The following is a 20,152-nucleotide window of genomic DNA, read 5'->3' on the forward strand; positions in this document are numbered from 1 at the left end:
ACACGCATAAAGCCTCGTACGAACGCTGCGCGCGCGTGCTTCACTATCTCGTGCCCCCTCAGTTTTTTGGGTTGCATGACGCCCCTGCTACCCCTCCCCGAGGCATGGACACTGGGCTAGTGCCCTTCTTCCCCTCTCAGAGGCACGGACACTGGGCTAGTGCCCGTCCTTTTTAAACCCCAGAGGAATTTCTGTATATAGTTTTGTAACTTATGTCTTCTGTTATTATCAATCATGCTGATTGAAATGATTGAATTACACAAGTATGTTCAAGTATGTCTCATAAACACCACAATCAGGTACACCACCAAAAAGCTTACTCTTCAATGGTGCCAATAGTGCTATATTTGAGTGAGTTTAACCATTTCAACTCGATTACACCACCAAAATGCATTAATGGGCGGAGCCCTGTGCTCTCCAAGCACTCTTTCTAGTTGTTGTTCTTTGTTTTGTGCTGTTTTCTTATGCAGTGTTGTCCTTTGAATCTCTGTCTAATGGGTGCTTTGTATAATAGTGAAAATCAATACAATTCTTAATAACCAAAAAGGAAAGGCTTAATCTCCATGTTCAGTACAGCCTCTCAATGTCATGGCTATCAACAATGAAAAAGCTGATCATTATTCTACCAGTTGGCCAGATACAGTATGTTGAAAATGCAGCAGCAGTACCATCTTTATTCTCATTGTCTTGAACTTCTGCCCGCTCCCCCTTCTCCTGAATGAAAGCTCCACTGTATGCTGATTGGCTTATTTCCTCCCAACATCCTGACATGTTGGGAGACAGTTTCTCCTCCATGTTTCTCAGAGTAGGCCTAATGAGCTCGCATCACCTCCTCATGACTCCAGACCAGAGTCGAAAATGCAGCCCCCACCAAACTGAAGCAGCTTGACGGTTTGGTAAGCATTCTGTTTTCATCTGACTGTTGGCTTGGTTTATATCCACCTTCAGTCATTGCAAAACCTTTGGTGATTTATTGATCAACTGTTTCCAGGGGTGTATTCTGTGTTTGTAGTTGAAAGTTGAAAAGAGCTGCTTTTAGTTGCTGTAGGTGTTTCATGAAGCAGTAAAGTTGAGTAACCCCATGTCTTTGTTTACACTAGCTGCTCTAGTGTAAACAAAGAAACAAATCCACAAATTCATTGAGTGCATTCTTGCTTACTTTATTTAAGAAAATGCTGAAACATTCACCATGAAACTCATATTTTATCAGCCATAGTAATGTGTGACAAAGTGCATTCTTGCTTACTTTATTTCAGAAAATGATCAAACATTCACCATGAAACTCATATTTTATCATCCATAGTAATGTGTGACAGGCTCTTGTCATGTTTATTCAACTTCCTTTGCCTGAGAGAAGGAAAGAAAAAAAACAAGAGGGCATTAGTTACAGTATCAGCTTCTTTTTGCAGAAAAGGTCCAGACAAAATATGCATTTTGTAAACTATAACGTAAAGTATTGGTTCCAATAGGACATGATTCAACTAGCCAACAGCAAACGAACCCTTACCTTTCCAGAGTCGCGGCTCTTGACTCTGAGCTTGTTGACCTGAGACTCAGCGATGTCAGCACGCTCCTCAGCCTCCTCCAGCTCATGCTGAACCTTCCTGAACTTGGACATGTGGGAGTTGGCTTGCTCCTCCTGGGAGATATTGAGAGGAAAACATCAGCATCCAAAGTTTGAAGGCTGTTGCAGAGTGGCCGTCAAGTTGTGTAACTTGTGAATTTGCATTCTAAGTTGGAGTAAGTTCAAATGCCTAATGTTTCATTTAAAATGATAACCGCTTGATTTGAGGGCTTAAACTTTTGTGACTACTATACTTTTTTCTTTATGAAGGGCAAACTCTATCAAATGCTCAAGTATTTGACATGAATAGAGCCCCCTAGTTAAAGGTTTCAATGGAACTCAAAAACATTGTGATTTAAGGTTAAATCCTGAAACAGTATGACTTACAGCTTCCTCAGCAAGTCTCTTGTAGGCCTTCACTTTAAGCTGCAGCTTGTCCACAAGGTCCTGAAGTCTGGCCATGTTCTTCTTATCCTCCTCAGTCTAAAGCAGATAGGAAATGAGTGAATTGTAACATGTGTGTATATATATACACATACTGTCTGTATAATGAGGAGTGTATTGGAGTGTGAGTTGTTACCTGGTATGTCAGCTCCTTGACTCTGCGCTCGTACTTGCGGACTCCCTTGATTGCGTCTGCCCCTCTCCTCTGTTCACCATCAACCTCTCCCTCCAGCTCACGCACCTGCATGGAGAACATGAGCTTATTGAGAACATTTTATCAATTACATGCTATAAAAACATGTTACCCCATTCAAAGCTACTCAGGTAATTCTACCACTGCTATTAACTCACCCTGCTCTCCAGTTTCTGGAGCTGCTTCTTGCCACCCTTCATGGCCAGGTTCTCAGCCTCATCCAGACGGTGCTGAAGGTCCTTGACTGTCACCTCAAGATTCTTCTTCATCCTCTCAAGGTGAGAGCTGGTGTCCTGCTCCTTCTTCAGCTCTTCAGCCATCATGGCTGCCTGCAACCACAGAACACAGCTTGGGTGAGGTGGAGAAGTACTGCTAGGTAAGTCAGCATAGCTGTTATGGCTGGTAAAAGTAGATAGGTTAGCAAACAGTACAGTGTGATGAGGGTGAAAGATGCATACAGATTAAACTTATCCAGACTCACATCAGTGATGGCCTTCTTAGCCTTCTCCTCAGCATTCCTGGCCTCCTGGACGGTGTCATCCACCTCTCCTTGCACCTGCACCAGGTCACCCTCAAGCTTCTTCTTGCTGTTCAACAGGCTGGTGTTCTGGAAGGATTAAACAATGCAAAGTTTAAAAATAACTTCCATTATGAATGTTCCTTGGCTTTATCTGTGTCTGTGTGTTAGCACCTGGGAATGCAGCAGTCCCACTCTCTCACTGGCGTCCACCAGCTCCTGCTCAGCCACTTTGCGGCCTCTCTCTGTCTGCTCAAGAGCCGCTCTCAGCTCCTCAATCTCAGCCACCATCAGACCGTTTCTGCGGTCCACCATGCCTGCCTGCTCCTTCATGTCCTCTGCAGCACGGACAGCATCGTCCAGGTGCAACTGGGCATCCTAGAAACACAGATATGACGTATTATTTACTACACATAATCTATGTTGTCTAGTACTCTAGCAGCTTTGTCTGTATATGTGTGTGCTTATGGGAAGAAAAAAAAAAACAAGATCAGAATGTATAACAGCAATGTTAAGTCAGTTCTGCTGTACGGCTCAGAAAGCTGGCGAGTTGTTGAGAATGACATGAAGAGATCAATGCATTCCATAATGGATGTCTCCTTAGGAAATGTTGCATCTTCTGGCCGGAAAGGATTTCCAATGAGGACCTGTATAAAAATACAAACTGTCACAGTGTAGTGCTGGAAATTAAACAGTGCCGGCTCCAATGGCTAGGGCATGTCCTCAGAATGGACGATAGATAGAACCTGGAAAGAGGAGACAAGGGAGGCCAAAAACAACTTTTTGAAGAACTGTGACCTCTGAAATAAAAATGACTAACCTAACTTGGGGCGAGGCACAACGTGCTGCACAGGACAGGACCAGATGGAAGCAGATTGTCGCATTGTCGCATTAAGTATGTAATGGGAAATAATGTTTGGAGAGGTGTGGCCACACCTGGTTCAAAGTGTACATGATTGCACAAGATCCAATCACCAACAATGGGCATTCTTCTATGGCCGTATGGGAATGTGGGCGTACCCAGACCCACAAACCATCAGGGTTGAAGAATACTGAATTTACCCTGGCAGATGGAATTTTCCTCATTACTAGCTTGGAGCTAGCTCATATCAGGCTCATAGCGCAGAAGTTACATACTGTAGCTTTAAAGCCCCACTATGTTGTTGATTTCGTCTTAAAATATAAGTTTAAAAGTCGATCTTTTGGTGTGCTGGATTATAATGGCGAGAACAGCAACACTTCCATTCCCACAGAGGGATCCGGCGGACTATATTTGCACTATGTAGCTTTTGACCGCGAGCCGCGGTTTTCTCTCGAATGAACGTTCTGCTATACCTTTAGCTCTCCTCTTCGAATTTGCCGGCAGACTCTGTTTTCCGCAGCTTGTCACTTGTCAACAAATGCACGTGAGAGTTTTTAAGAGGCGTCTCAGCATTTTACAATAATGGTACTGCAGTTGTAGAAGTTACATACTGTAGCTTTAAAACTAGGATATGACCAAATCTAGGCCAGCATTACTGGACTAAAAGCAGTTTTATGTTCTTCTCTGCAGTGTAATCATTATTATAAAGATCCTCAGTACCTTGAGCTGCCCCTGCACATTCCTCAACTGCTTCTGGGCCTCTGCTGCTTGGCGGTTAGCGTGGCTCAGCTGAACCTCCATCTCATTCAGGTCTCCCTCCATCTTCTTCTTCACTCTCAGTGCGTCGTTCCTGCTGCGGACCTCAGAGTCCAGGGTGCTCTGCATGGATTCAATCACCCTCTGGCTGTTCCTCTTGATCTGCTCCATCTCCTCATCCTTCTCTGCCAGCTTCCTGTCCACCTCACCCTTGATCTGGTTCAGCTCCAGCTGCACACGCAGGATCTTGGACTCCTCATGCTCCAGTGTTCCCTGAATAAATTGAAGTAATCACTTTGTTATATAAGAACCATGAAATTCATTATTTTCAAATGAAACTGTATCCTACTTTTCTTGTCAAATTTTAGTTGTACCTCAGCCTCCTCCAACGCAGTCTGGATCTCAGACTTCTCTGTCTCCACCGTCTTCTTGGCCTTCTCCAGTTCATGGATGCTCTTGCCAGTCTCTCCGATCTGCTCGGTCAGGTCAGAGATCTCTCTGTGATTTGAAACAGAAACATTTTACATGAACATAACTAATCCACAGCACAATTGAGTTATTAAATGAGAAACCATTCCACTACTTTGGGTTGTTCTGTGAAAAATACTGTACTAAAAGCATCATGCACTACATTTAGCTCACGTTGCAAGTTCTTGTTTTCTCTCTTCAGAGTCTCCAGTTGGTCAAGAGCCTCCTCGTAGGAGTTCTTCATCTTGAAGAGTTCTGTGCTGAGAGAACGAGCCTCCTTCTGAGCTCCCTCCAGCTCAGCCTGACCCTCCTCAAACTTCTGCTTCCACTCTGCCAGAACCTACAGTAGGAGGAAGCACATACAAAAGCAGCTTTACACACTGATGCCAATGTTGGAATTGCATTTAGAAAAAATTATAATGACTACATTTGCCATTGAGGTCGTTACGAACCAACAGCACAATAGTAGAATGTTTTAAAATCACTCTTAAGCCCCTCAACCCTCCAATTGCTGATTCAGGTCCCTTTTCCATGCCATCTAGTAAAGCATTTGGACCAATGATTGCCAATAAACTATCCTTTCACCTTATTGAAACTTAGTTGTGGTGAAATCTTTCTCACCTTGTCAAAGTTCCTCTGCTTCTTGTCCAGGTTGGCGGCCAATGCGTTGGCCCTCTCAACGTCAATCATGAGGTCTTCCACCTCTCCCTGCAGCCTCTGCTTGGTCTTCTCCAGAGAGGCACACTTGGAGTTGGTGGCCTCGATGGTCTCCTCAGCCTCCTGGAGACGCTGAGCCAGCTTCTTCCTGTTTGGGACAAAAGAGGCATTGTGAAGGTGCTCTGTCCTGATGGAAAGATTATAAGTTCCATAAGTAGCCTGACATCGCAATTCTTCTTAACAGCCTACTTCCCCAACGGGAACGACAATGGCCGGGTTTCCCGATAAAGAACCTTCTTAAGCAATCCTTTGCATGGGAGTTAAGAAGTACTTCGGAGTTAAGAAGCTTCTCAACTCAGTTAAGTGCTTCTTAACTCGTTCGGTAAACCTGGCCAATATAACTTCTCTTGGGGAAGGCCTTCTGGGTCCATGTACTTACTTGGCCTCCTCTAGCTCCTCTGTCCTCTGGATGGCATCAGTCTCATACTTGGATCTCCACTGAGCCACCTCAGAGTTAGCCTTGGACATGCCGCGTTGCAGCTCTGCCTTGGCCTCCTGCTCCTCCTCAAACTGCTCCCTCAGCAGGTCACAGTCATGGCGAGCAGATTGGACACCGTGGGCCAGAGCGTTCTTAGCCTGGGAGGAGAAGAAAACGAGAGAGTGTTCTAGTTCAATTTACTGAAAACTACATGAATGTATACTTTCAAGTTCATATTTCACTGAGTCATCAAAAACTACATGAAATACATCAGATACATATAGAATAGGAGGAAGCATGACAAACTAAACAAGACACTACGAAAAAGGACTCAATAAGAGAGAAACTGTGTCTAATAGTCACATTAAGTCACTGACATAGTTGGTGAACCTGACTCCATAGTTCAACTTGTTTTAGAGCCTCACCTTGACCTCCTCCTCAACAAGCCTCTTGAGCTCCTCAATCTGCTGGGTGTAGGCCTGCTTGCCTCTGGTCAACTGGGACACCAGGGCTTCCTTCTCCTCCAGCTGGCGTCCAAACTCACCTGCAGGGAATGAATGGAGCTCTCATCAGGCAAAGAACATCACAGACATTTTCTATATTGATGCTTTTCCCCCTCTCATACATTAAACTGAATCATGTGGTCCATGCATCTGTATATGGATTTTATGAATCATCAAAGGTGTATTATAATTTATATGTGTTATAAATAATGTTATCTCTTTTTAAAATGGTTGTAAGGTGCACTTTTATACCGACAACACAGTGCTAAACCCAGCTACCGGGTCAATGGAAGGAGAATTGTTTATTTCGCAGACAGCCTTCACTTCATTCAAGGCTCACTCCTGGAGCTTAAACTGGTTTTAAATGCAGATAAAACTAAATATATAGCATGTTCTAGTTAACGCTCCTTTAAGGAAAGTAATTATTTTATCTGCTATTATTATCTATTATTAGTGTATTGATGAAATGTCTTTTCAAATGCATGTTGATGAAATAACAAAAAAGCTGAGAGTGAAACTTGGATTCTTGTATAGAAACATCCAAGTATCTCGCGTGACAATTAAGGAAACTTTTAGTAAAATCAACTTTCCTGTCAGTTCTAGACTATGAGCTTGACATGGTTTACCACTCAGCACTTAGTTTTATTACAGGTAATTATTTTAGAACACACCATTGTCACCTGTATCAGTCAGTGGGGTGGCCATCCTTGTCCGCTAGGAGAATGCATCATTTGTACCTTTATGTTTACAAAGCGATCTTACAGAAACAACCTAGTTACCTGACATCACTCATCACATGGTGCTCTGGACATTACCAGACAAGGTCCCAGGACTGGTTGGTTCTTGAGATCCCTCAAGTCAAAACTGAGCTAGGGAAAACTGCTTTTACTGTAGATACTGGACTCCCAGAGCATGGAATGAGCTGCAAGACACTCGATACTGTACAGTACCCCTCAATGGGTGACTTTCAACAAATGATGACTAAAACTGGATTAGATGCTTGTGTTTGCTTTGGTTAAATTATACATATTTTATCTCTATACATTGTTGTTTATTGTTTTTGCATTGTTTTCATGAGTGTATTTGTTCTGCTTTTTTATGATTGTATTGCTTGTTTGTGGAAATGTTCTCACCCCTGGTCTCAATGTGTTTCCCCTGGCTAAATAAGGGTTTGAATTGAAAATTGGTAATGAGATGCAATACATCTTTGTTCTTGATTTATTCATTTTACCGTTCTCAGTCAGGAGTCTGGCTCTCTGTGCGCTGATGTCAGTGTTCTGGCGAAGATTCTCATCATTCTTAGTCTTGATCTCGCTGAGCTGATCCTCAAGGGTGCGCGCCATCTTCTCTAGATTGCCCTGTGGGTCAAACACCATGTTTACAGACATTATTATTAGTATCACCTTTATTTAGTCAAGGAGGCCAGTTGAGAGCAAGCTTTCTTTTTCAATGACACCTTGATTACATAAATAATAAATACAAATACAATTACAGTACAATACAGTATCATATAATACAATGCAAATATAAAAATAAAGTACAAATGTTATGCTAATAAAGTACAAACATGGTAAAGGGATATGCTTTAATTACACTGTGCAGTCCTGTCACATTTGTTTTAACACAAGAAATTACATGAATTAATTTATTTTTCTGAGGAGGAAGAGGACTTTGATTCCCTACCAGGTATTTGTAATACACCAGTTTCTCATGTTATGTAATTAAATACACACATACTGTATTTGCTATGAAGGATGAGTCTGGTTTGCATTGATACTAATCAGTGGAGCTACCATAACATTTGCTTTTCACAAGCCTCCTCTTGGCACCCTACAATTATCTTCTATGTGGGAACACTGCAGCTTTACCTATTATTTCTGCTTGGTGCAGAAATGTTACTGCATGTAATAAATCACAATATTGAATTATCACTGACCTTAGCCTTGGCAACTGCTTCCATGTTGGAAGAGAGGTCGTCAATCTCCATCTTGTACTCGCTCTTCTCTTTCTCCAGCTTCTGCTTGACGCGCTGCAGGTTGTCGATCTGCTCACCCAGCTCTGCCACACTGTCAGCCTGCTTCTTCCTCAGGGCAGAAGCCGTGGACTCGTGTTGCAGGGTGGACTCCTCCAGATCACGTCTCAGTTTCTGGAACTCAGCCTCACGCTTCTTGTTAATCTCAATCTCAGAAGCAGTGGCGCCTCCTGCTTCCTCCAGCCTCTCGCTGATCTCCTCAAGTTCCCTGGACAGATCAGCCCTCTGCTTCTCCACCTTGGCCCTGGCAGCACGCTCAGCCTCGATCTCCTCCTCCAGCTCCTCAATACGAGCCTAAAGTAGAGATTAAAAACTCAGAAGTACTCTTCTAACAAATCATGGCTGCCAAAGAAATTAATTTAACTCTTTAAGTCTGGTCTTAATGACAATGATCAATGACAAACGTTTAGTTACTGTGCTATTGTGACGGCAAAGTCCAACCATTCACTACACCAGGGGTCTACGACAATTTTGATGTGACGTGCTAGTTGCCAGTGTCCTGGGTGATATAATTTCTGAAAACATTTAGTAAGGGCCAAGGGACAAAAAGTATCATCACAATAGGGCAGCTTGTCAAAGAACATGACCAAATTGACTGTTCCAGTACATTTATTTTGCTTTCACACATTTACAATTTTGGAGTCTTGTAATTCAAAACTAAACCCACTTTCATTGTAATGATGGTTGGAATTCAAGTTAATTTAACCAGTCACAAATGTCTCAAATGATCTCTGAAAAGTATTTGTACTTACTTCTTGATCTTCTCATCAGACTGCTGCTTGTCATTCTCCAGGTCCATGATGGTTTCCTGGGCCAGTTTCAGGTCTCCCTCCAGCTTTCTCTTGCTTCTCTCCAGGTCCATACGGAGCTTCTTCTCTTGCTCCAGAGAACCTTCCAGCTGGAGAAAAAAACACATGATTTTCACCCACCTTTGGTGATAACAGGTTCATATTGATAGCATTCATGAGGATAACAATAAGCGATTCATGAAGAGGCATAGTTAGAACTGCCCCTAATGTGCAAGACATCCTATAAGATGACTCACGTCGTCGACTTGCTGTTCCAGCTTGGTCTTGGCCTTGGTCAGAGTGTTGACTTTGTCCTCCTCTGCCTGCAGGTCATCCAGTGTCTGCTGGTGGGCCTCTTGCAGGGCTTTCTTCTCCTTGGTCAACTTGGCAACGCTCTCGTCTTGGGCAGCCATCTCCTCTGTCAGGTTTTTAACCTGGACAAGTCAAGAACGAAGGGAAATGTTGGTCAGATCATGGAAGAGCTTAACTTCATTACTGTTTGGCTGTGTTTTTGAACAAACTACTGCTTTGCTATTGAAAATATTTTGAGCTGTTGAAACCTTGTTCTCAGTGGCGTGTTTCTCCTTCTCCACTTTGGCCAAGGTAAGCTCCAGATCATCAATGTCTTTCTTCAACTCAGAGCACTCATCCTCCAGCTTCCTTTTCTTGGCCGTCAGCTCTGCGTTCATCTCCTCTTCATCCTCCAGCCTCTCGGTTGTCTCTTTGACTTTGGCCTCCAGCTGGATCTTGCTCTTGATCAGACCCTCGCATCTCTCCTCAGCATCGTTCAGATTCTCTGCTTCCTGGGAGGCAAACACAGTGGAGAAAAGATTAGTGTTCAATTCTATTCGATATTGGTGGTTATTTTTGAATGCATGTGCTTGTGTACTGTAGCTCACTCACAGATGCAACTGCAAGAGCCAGATCGTTCTTCTCCTGCAGCATGGACACCATTTTCTCCTCCAGCTCCTTCTTGCGAGCTTCAGCCTTGGCAAGGGCGACTTTGCATTTCTCATAATCCTCCTTCATGTTGGCCAGCTCCTTCTCTGTCTCAGCACTCTGCAGAAGAGGCTTGATCTTGTAGTACACCTTCATCCATGGCCAGTGCTTAACATTCATGAATGAGCGGATATTGTACTGGATGGAGTAGACGGACTCTCTGATCACAAGAAAGAGCGCCACAGTGAATGTTAAGGTCAATACACATTGGATCTGATGTGATGAATGCAATCTATCCTCTGATACCGGTATGTATATATAATGTGTAAGATATGTAAAATATTTCCATCAAAATTACCATCAAAGTTAAAATCCTAACACCCGGAATGATAATATTTTGGTAATTCAAAGCATTGTAATATTGTAGTACAACATATTTTCTGTTGGCATAAGTAGCAGTAGGAGTAGGATTACTTTATTGATCCCTGAGGGGGGAAATTGCACAACTAATTTAGGTTTGTGGTAAAACAAAGGTTAAAAAGACATTATAAGCTCCCTCTCACCTCCTCGCCATCATCTTCACAAACTCCCTCCTCATCAGGTAACCGCGGGCGAGAGCCTGTGTCATGGTTACCAGTTTAGCAAGCTTCTCATCTCTCATCTCCTCAAGGACACCCAGCAGACCAGCTTTGAAGAACACCTGATGCACAGGTAGAATACACAGATGAAGTAAACAAGGTAAAAGTACCATATGACACAAAGTTGAGTTTAATTTGATTGAATGGGTGAAATGCTATTGTGTTGGGTGTTTGTTGTTGCTTGTATTTCATAGCCTGAATATGTGGTATCTTACCTTGGTGTGTCCAAACTTGTATTCCTCATGATTCACATCAATGGACCCAAGCAGCTTCTCAGAAGCCTTCTTGTTGTCAATGAACTGGCCTTCGGGGATGACACTGGCATTCAATAGCCTACTTTGTATCTGTGTAGAGAGAAATATTGAATATTGATTAGTTTGGTTTCAAATGTTAAGGATGAAAAGGTGTTTGTGGGAGTGCATACGTACAGTATGTTTGTGTGTGTATTCATGTGCAAATGTGCCTGTGCCTTTCTACATTAACTTTGTGTTTTTGTATGTGTTTGTGCACGAACGTTTGTGTGTGTATCTGTACCTTTGCTTGAAGTCAGCATAGACGATTCTGCTGGGGAAGCCCTTTCTGCAGATCCTAATACCCTCCAGCACACCGTTACACCTCAGCTGGTGGATAACCAGGAAGTTCTCCATCAGACCTGGAAACAAAAGATAATGATGATTTTTTTCTGTTTTTAGAAATTAAGATTTCATTTAAATGACAATTTAGAAGTAAAATAATTTGTAAAGTGTGATTTATACCTGGAGTCTTAGACTCATTGGGGATCAGGCAGCGCACAAAATGAGGGTGGGTGCTCCTCAAGTTGGTCATGAGCTTGCCCAAGTTCTCCTGTAAGGGTGTTCCAAAGGACAGTTTTCTCAGATACCATTGATAATGGAGTTGACGAGCTAGATTGCAACTAGACCTAATTAGCTGATTAGTTGATTCTGTAAATACATTTCAATATAAAGTATGGAAAGATTAGTAGCTTGTTATGAATAACCATTAGACAAAATCATGGCATAAAACATCACAAATGTACCTTGAAATTAGATAGAAAAATTCACTCACTCTGAACTGAGAGGACACAGTCTGCATGGAACCTCCCTTCTTCTTGCCTCCTTTCTTTGAAGTGTCTATGAGTATCAAGAGTTAGAGAATAATACTGTACATGATAATGTGATACAATATTTATATTTAAGTCATGTTAAGTTTTCTTGTAATTCACAAACAATCAATTAAATGTGTTTATTAAATTATTTAAAAACATATTCTGTGTTTTTCAACAAGTTCCTATACACAAACATTTTCACTCTGAACACTTGAATTGTCTATCTCACTTACTTCAAAGTGACCCTTAGGGAAGAAAAGGTTCTTATATCCATTTTGCTTTGAGGAGATTGAAAATGTACAAACCTTCAGGTGGAGCAGCAACGTAGAGAACGGTCATCACTTTTACTGAGGCCTTCTGGTACAGCTGAAGCACAGAGTCGTTCAGGGGGTCCTTGTTCTTATCCAGCCAGCCATTGATGTTGTAGTCCACTGTACCTGCGTAGTGGACCAGGGAGAAGTGGGCCTCGGCTTTGGTCTTTGAAGGTTTAGGCTTCTCAAAGGCCTTGTTCTTGCCAAGATGCTGATCGTACAGCTTGTTCTTGAAGGTCGTGTCTGAAGCCTTGGGGAACATGCACTCCTCTTCAAGGATGGAGAAAATGCCCATTGGCTGTGTAGGAAACACATTTTGATCAGACAAATGTCTGTTTACATACAACAAACTAGTGCCTTGTCCAAATGTGTCTGATATTTATGTATAAATTACAGAATTGTGTTATCAATATGATAATATCTGTGATTATTATGATACTATTCAGTTGCCTTAAATGTACCCACTATACTTGCAAAGCCCAAAAGTTGTAGTGTTTTAGTTTTAACCTTCTCAATAAGCTCAATGCAGGCAGCCAAGTCCATGCCAAAGTCAATGAATGCCCAGACGATGCCCTCCTTCTTGTACTCCTCTTGCTCCAGGACGAACATGGTGTGGTTGAAGAACTGTTGCAGTTTCTCATTGGTGAAGTTGATGCACAGCTGCTCCATGCTGTTGAACTGTAGATTCACAGTTTGAGAGATAATCTTTGTTTAGATACCCTCCATGTATTGCTTTTTTATCTTGACTTAATTTACTCTTAAATTTACTCATAAATTTCTGTATTCATGTGTAACAAACAAACAAAAAGAAGAAGTGCAAATTGTTCACTTATGAGTTCATTAATAATAGAACAGGATTTATTTTACCAAATATGGTCACAACCCTGAACAATCCCATAGCAATACCAAACTCACGTTAAAGATCTCAAAACCGGCAATGTCGAGCACGCCGATGAAGAAGTTCCTTGCTTGCTTGGTGTCCAACATCGTGTTGATGCGGATGACCATCCACAAGAACATCCTCTCATAGATGGACTTGGCCAGAGCGCTCACTGAATTATTCACCTGTGTAATGACAATGCCATGAGTTGGTTCCACTTTATTACACTAATGTACTTTATCATATAGTCTGCATTTTGCCTTGTATTGATACTAGAAGAACTATAGGAACATGAAAAGGACCATTCCAGTTACTTTGTAACAGCATATATTGAGTATTTAAAGAAATAAGCAGTAAACTATTTTCTTTCAGCAAATGTGTACCTCTCAGGTTTGACATACACCTTACCTGAGGCACTGTCTGACCCTTGGTCACATACTCATTGCCGACCTTCACTCTGGGGTAGCACAGGGCTTTCAGCAAGTCAGCTGAGTTCAGACCCAGAAGGTAGCAGATTTTATCAGCCACTAGAGGGAGAGAGGAGTAATTAGAGTTTGAGGAGGGATACAATGATAACAATTGAATTATTACCTCCACCCTGGCGACAGCGCATGGTGAGAGGTAATGTTTTCAGTGGCATTTGTGGGTGGGTGCTTGCTTGTGTTCGTTTATTTGTTTGTCTGTTAGCAGGATTACGCAAAAACTACTGGACCGATTTTCACGAAACTCGGTGGATGGGTGTAGTGTGGTCGAACATTTTGGAGTGGATCTGAATCACGGGGCGCGTCCACGACCCGCCCAAACACGGCCGGCCTTTCACCACCATTCATTTTTTGGACCAGGATAACACAAAAACTACTGGACCGATTTTCATGAAACTCACAGGGCGGGTCCACAGGCCGCCCAAACACAGCCAGGCAGGCCATTCACGTAGGCTCAGGACCGCTTATTTCTCCAGGGTAAAAATAAGCGGGGGAACTCCGCCCGTTTATTTCCCAGCAGGATTACACAAAAACTACCTGACCAATTTTCATGAACCTTGGCGAAGGGGTGTAGCATGGGCTGAATTAGTAACCGTTACATTTTGGAGCAGATCCAAATCACGGCCTGGATCCACAAATGAAAACAAAACTTAGAACGGATGCAGATCCCTGTGTGGGGGCGCTAGAGACACGAGGTTTGAACTGGGGTGTGCGGTGGGAGAGCACGGAGTGCACCGCACTACCGCCCACCGACGGCGACCCAAGGGGCCACAGAGCTGCCCAAACACAGCTGTCCATTCACTTCCAGTCATTTTTTGGACTGAGACATTTATTTTTCCAGGCTAAAAATAAGCGAGGGAACTAACTCTGCCGACTTGGGCTTAGGAGCCAAAAATTATTTCTCAATGGGGGGGGTTTTGACGTGCATAAAGCTTGTGACATAACAACTGCAGCAATACCAAACATGTCCTGTTCGCACGCATGTGTGCGCGCACACAGCCATGAAATGCATTCATGGGCGGAGGTCTGTGCTCTCCAAGCACCATTTCTAGTTAAATAGCAAGTAGAAAGAAAGAATTTGATAGAGATTTTTGAGAACCTTGGGACTTGAAGTGGGACTCACCCTCTGTGCCATCTGGCTCAGCCTGCTCCTCACGCTGCTTCTGCTTGAAGTGCATGTTGCCATGTTGCATGACAGCACCAGTCAGCTTGTAGATGCTCTGCTTGTCTTCAAGGGTGAAGCCCAAGATGTCAATAGCATCCTGGAAGAAGGAAGTTAATGTTAGATGTAAACAAGTAAGATAAACTCAAGTGTGCCAGGTGGAGGGACTTAATGACTGCATTTATGCTACGCCTTTTATTTTCAATTGTTGTATTGTACTTTCAGTGACTCACGTCTGTGGCGTCCAGCTCCACCTTGTCATCGATACTGGCCACAGTGATCTGACCCTGACTGATCATGGGGTAGTCATAGGGGTTGGTGGTGATGAGTGTCATTTCTGTGGAGAACGAAGAATGAAAAGCAGCTTGTATAGAACTATAATGCAACTATAAGCACTGCTTGCTGAAATGTGCCAGAATGATCAGCTGCAACACCAGTGGATCTTAAACACCCTTTACTGCAGCAGCATATATATTGGTAGGGCTGTTCCTCTCTACACACCAGTGGCGATTGCTCCTATAAGCCAGGGTAAGCCTGACTTACCCATACAAATCCAAATAAAACTTGATTTGTGCGCTTTCTTTCAGTGAAAGAAGGTACTAAAATCGACTTTCAGACTGTTTTTGACTTAAATGCGACTTGTATTCTGCCATATTGCTTCATTTTCATCCGTGTTTAGCGTTTTGGTAGTGCTCCGTCGCCTCCTACAGTCCTCATGAAAATACAGGCCACGTTACGGTCCGTTGGCAGCGGTCTTACTAGCTCGTCATTCACTTAACATTGTAGGCCAGGTAAAAGGATTCTGTCTCACGGAAATCAAGACCAAATGAAAAATCAACCAATCAAATTAGCCCACACATACAAAACCGCGAAAAATGTCGTCATCAGTCGAAATGTAACCTAATCTGTAATTTGTCAAAATGCTTAAAAGTGGGTGTAGCTCTCAAAGTGCTTACATTGGAATTCCCATTGACATTTTAACATTGGGACGGTTTATCCAATATAAACTTGTCATAACTGTCCCGTCATTCACATCGCCTGTCAATCATGTTACCCACTTTAGCTATCTGGCTACTGTCAGCATCAATGAACATGGAAAACAGAGATCTTGAGTATTTGTTGAAAGTTGATTCCAAAATGAAGTGTATTAAACGAGTTTGGGTTACGATAAGGTAGGTCTTTTGTGATTAATTACCAGTTGTTATGGCTGTGCGTTTTGCTTTGCCTAGATTTAATCAGCACTCGAGACTTTGCTTCCTGGAGCGTTGGGCTAATAGGCCTAGTAGCCTAGTAGGCTAATAGTAGACTAAACAATGATCAGTGAAGTAGGCGAGTGGGCTATTGAGTGATGTGCCCTAAGGGGGTGCATTTTATCATTCTGTCATTCCTCTTCGTGGTGCTTGGCCATTGTTGTCATATAATGGCTCTGTAGTTTATTTAGTGTGTCCCTAAAAGCTTGTTTGTTTCGACCTAAATATTGACCTCTTATTCGCTCGCTGTCAAATTATTGGCCTTTGTTGACATTTAAAAAAACATCAGTAGCCTAGGCTACTGTCATTTTCCTGTATGTTTTTTATATATAAAAATGCCACTGCTCAGCGCCCTTCTGGTGCTGTGAAACCTCCCATCAGGGCATGCTTTGAAAGCGCAGCCCCAAAAAAACTGTTTGCGCTGCGCGCCTGCTTCACTGGTCCTGGCTTACCCGGTTCTAGGACCCACCAGATGCCACTGCTACACACTAGACAGTAATTAGCCTGCTCGGGTGTAACTCAAAACTATTTTGCCAACATACAGTACTGTAGCAATTAGCCTGTTCAGATGTATTCCAAAGCTCTTACGCCAGTGTTTTTCCCACAGAAATGTGTTGTATCTCGTTCCCCTACTTCAGGGAACTGTAGTCATGCACCCTGCCAACAACTATATACTATACATTATAATATCTATATATCAGTAAATAAAGGGTTTTGCAGACAAAGTTCTGCCGAGTATGAAAGATCTGCTGATTGAGCATCAAGATCGAGGCTCTGCTTAGGGATTATTATTCAGTGTCTTTCATCTTCCATCTGATTTTACATGAACTATGGCACTCTATCCCTGTTGTTATGGTCATGTTAGGTCTATTTTTATGTGAAGCACTTTTGCATATAATTTCTTTATTGTAAAGAAATTTGAGCTGCGTTTTTGCAGGAAAGGAGCTATATTAAAGTAATTATTAATGTAATTAATGTAATTATTATAGTGTATTATTATTATTATTATTATTATTATTAGTAGTAGTAGTAGTAGTAGTAGTAGTAATAGTAATAGTAGTAGTAGTAGTAGTAGTAGTAGTGGGCACTGGTTCTTTGCACTCTGCTTCATCTTACCAACAATCTCAGGCTTGTGGTTGGTCATCATCTGGTAGAAGATGTGGTAGCCTCTCTCATCGGGCAGCTGGAAGCTCACTCTGGACTTCTCCAGCAGGTCTGGAGGGAGAGAGAGAGAGAGAGGGAAGGAGAGAGAGAACAATTTGAATCTGAAGTAGGAAACCAATAGTCATAGTAATTTTTGTCTACATTTAGGCCAACAATCTGGTGTAATATCCTTGTGTATTTAGTGAAGAACTGAGAAGCAATCCAAGACAACTTACAAGTTTCAATGTCAGCACTGGCCAGTTTGCCGGTATTTTGGAAGTGAATCCTGATGAATTTACCCTAATGTACAGCATGGGGAAATACCAGAGGGTCAGAAAATAAATACAATTGCCAGATTAGCACACAGTATTTACACTTTGATTTACAACATTTTGGCAATTACAGTACTGCTACAGTACTGCTGGTAGTATGCTGTACTATATCATCATAATAGGGAATGTATTAGAAAAAGCATGTGCTATAATATATAATCTTGTCCCCCCAAACTTACAAAGCGAGACGAATTGTCGTTCCTCACTGTCTTGGCATTACCATAAGCCTCCAGCAGAGGGTTAGCTGCAATGATCTGATCCTCAAGGGAACCCTGAGAGAAAAGAGCACGTTGGTCAGTTACATTGTAACTCAGTAGGCAGGACAAGAACAGCTGTGAACAGCATAACACGGCCACAGTACTGAAACCTGGAACAGTCTAGCAGCCAGAAAATAACCCACAATGTTCCCTGAAAAAATGAATTACCTTTTGGTAGCTGTCTCTCTTTTATAACTGCAGGGCGACTGCCACCCCAGAAATTCTAAGGACTTGCCTTAATTTTGCCAGTCTCCTTCTTCTTTTCACCCCCAGATACAGCAATGGTGGCAAAGAACTGGATGACACGCTTAGTGTTGACAGTCTTTCCAGCACCGGATTCTCCACTGGTTTATGGGATAGAAAATTGGTTTATTTTAGTCTCAGTGTAAGACATTTTCAAATCAAAGTATTGGCAAATGTCTCAAGATAGGTATTATCATATAATTTACGTGCTACAGTGAAACACTTGATTCTGACTACAAACTGGTAAGTTCTAACAAACTAATAATCAATTCAAAATTGCATGTTAAACTTACGTGATCAGGATAGACTGGTTCTCCCTGTCTGCAAGTAAAGAAATATGTAAGAGGTGTCAAGAATAGCATCATCATGAAGTACATTCATTATACCATTTATCAACATCTCCTCCCATCTATCCATCCATCCATCCATCCATCCATCCATCCATCCATCCATCCATCCACCCATCCATCCATCCATCCATCCATCCACCCCCCATCCATCAGCCCATTCATTCACCCATCCCTCCGTACTGTATATCCATCCTTCCATCCATCAATGATTGTTCGTACCAGTCAACATGTTCTGGAAGGCGTTGTCAGAGACAGAGAAGATGTGGGGTGGAGCCTCCATACGCTTCTTCCCTCTGTAGGCGTTGACCACTACCATGTCATACACAGGGAGCCACTTGTAGGGGTTCACCGTGGCACAGAAGAGCCCAGAGTAGGTCTGCATCAGAAGGGATTGAGACAGGACATTAGACACATTATGGTGCATGCATGGTCTACAGATATCAAAAGATATATAACAGGCAACATGCAGTATAGATATAAGAATGCAATTATGGGATATATTTGTGCAGGTGTATGTCGTGTCTTTCTTACGTAGATCATCCATGCTGCATAACGCTCTTTGAGGTTATACAGGACAGAAGCTTCATTGAGGTACTGTAGGTCATCATGGCCATGTCCTCAATCTTGTCAAACTTAGGGGGGTTCATTTCGAAGATCTCCTCATCTTTGAAGGTTTTCACCTTAAATTAATAAATATGGGTAAAGACAAAACTAGTTTTGAATAAATTTGAATAAATGCTACAGGTTGTGACTAAATATTCTTTAATGGTAAAACTGAATTAAGTATTAACCAGAAATGAGGCCTACATGTATGTAGGAATGTTTAAAAGCAACAATCCACTAAACATGTTGATTCTGTACAATTGCAAACCAACTGAACACGTCAGTTTATAGACTTACCTCCTTAGACAGTTCCATTTCCACCTCAACCTTCCCAGCGTCCCTTTTGATAATCTTTGCCTTGAGGTACAGCTCTTCCTTGTCAGTCACAAAGCAGGCATTCTTAGCATCGAATGGCCTGCTCTGAGCCTCAATCCTCTCCCTCTCACCCTTACGAAGGTAGATGGCGGCTGGGCCGTACTGGGCCATCTCCGCGTCCGTACTCATGGTGGCGGTTTACTGGAAGAAAAAGATAACACATAAACATGAGAAAAATGAGAAATATATTTGCCTTGAATGGTGCACACTACAGATGAGTGTTATCACATCGACAATGATTATATGTTGGCCATATAAATGGCATACAAAAGGCAGGCCAACTAAAATGATTAAGTCCAAAAGATTGGTAATATGGAACAAATCTTGTCATTTTTGTTGGATAAATCTCTCCGGTCAGTTCATATAAACTCCTCAAAAATAGTTCGGAAATGTTATTTCGGTCGATTATTTCTCCCCTTTAATAATACCAATTGGTAGTTTTTTAAATATAGTTGGAAAGCCTGATTAGTCACATTTACAACGATGTACAACTTGCAAGGATTGTTCATTCGTAGAATGAGCAACACAGCTAAACGTGTGGGTAGGGGCCCCCAAAAATGTGCAAAAATCCCCTGCAATATTCTTGTGCTTATGGATCCTCCACACGCTACTAAGGTCCCTGACAGTGTAAAATTAATTAAATGTTATAGGGAGAGTGCAATCATCCAATCCACCAAGCAACTCAAAACAACAGTGAATACCAACAGAAGAATATTGCAGTGGATTTTGGCACTTTTTTGGGTGCTACCCACACGTTTAGCTATGTTGCTCATTCCACGAATGCATGATCATTACAAGTTGTACCTCATTGTAAAGGTGA

General features: G+C 42.3%; 1 pseudogene across 1 annotated transcript; it reads right to left on the reverse strand.

Annotated features, from left to right (window-relative positions):
* Positions 1 to 1,329: 1,329 nt before the first annotated feature.
* On the reverse strand, positions 1,330 to 19,461 carry LOC311325478 (myosin-1B-like; annotated as a pseudogene). Its single transcript has 38 exons — positions 19,255 to 19,461; positions 18,886 to 19,034; positions 18,574 to 18,730; positions 18,298 to 18,325; positions 17,997 to 18,105; positions 17,684 to 17,776; positions 17,409 to 17,472; positions 17,146 to 17,244; positions 15,013 to 15,116; positions 14,741 to 14,879; positions 13,544 to 13,662; positions 13,171 to 13,320; positions 12,763 to 12,933; positions 12,250 to 12,553; positions 11,905 to 11,969; positions 11,595 to 11,682; positions 11,350 to 11,491; positions 11,055 to 11,172; positions 10,765 to 10,901; positions 10,166 to 10,421; positions 9,823 to 10,065; positions 9,520 to 9,696; positions 9,188 to 9,372; positions 8,379 to 8,768; positions 7,674 to 7,800; positions 6,365 to 6,483; positions 5,901 to 6,097; positions 5,426 to 5,609; positions 4,974 to 5,144; positions 4,711 to 4,830; positions 4,301 to 4,609; positions 2,893 to 3,096; positions 2,683 to 2,808; positions 2,360 to 2,530; positions 2,145 to 2,249; positions 1,952 to 2,047; positions 1,508 to 1,639; positions 1,330 to 1,347 (listed from the first exon to the last, which is right to left on the reverse strand). The product of its transcript is annotated as a myosin-1B-like (transcript).
* Positions 19,462 to 20,152: the final 691 nt, after the last annotated feature.

The sequence above is a fragment of the Borostomias antarcticus genome, assembly GCF_949987555.1.
Source record: "Borostomias antarcticus genome assembly, chromosome: 24".
Classification (NCBI taxonomy): domain Eukaryota; kingdom Metazoa; phylum Chordata; class Actinopteri; order Stomiiformes; family Stomiidae; genus Borostomias; species Borostomias antarcticus.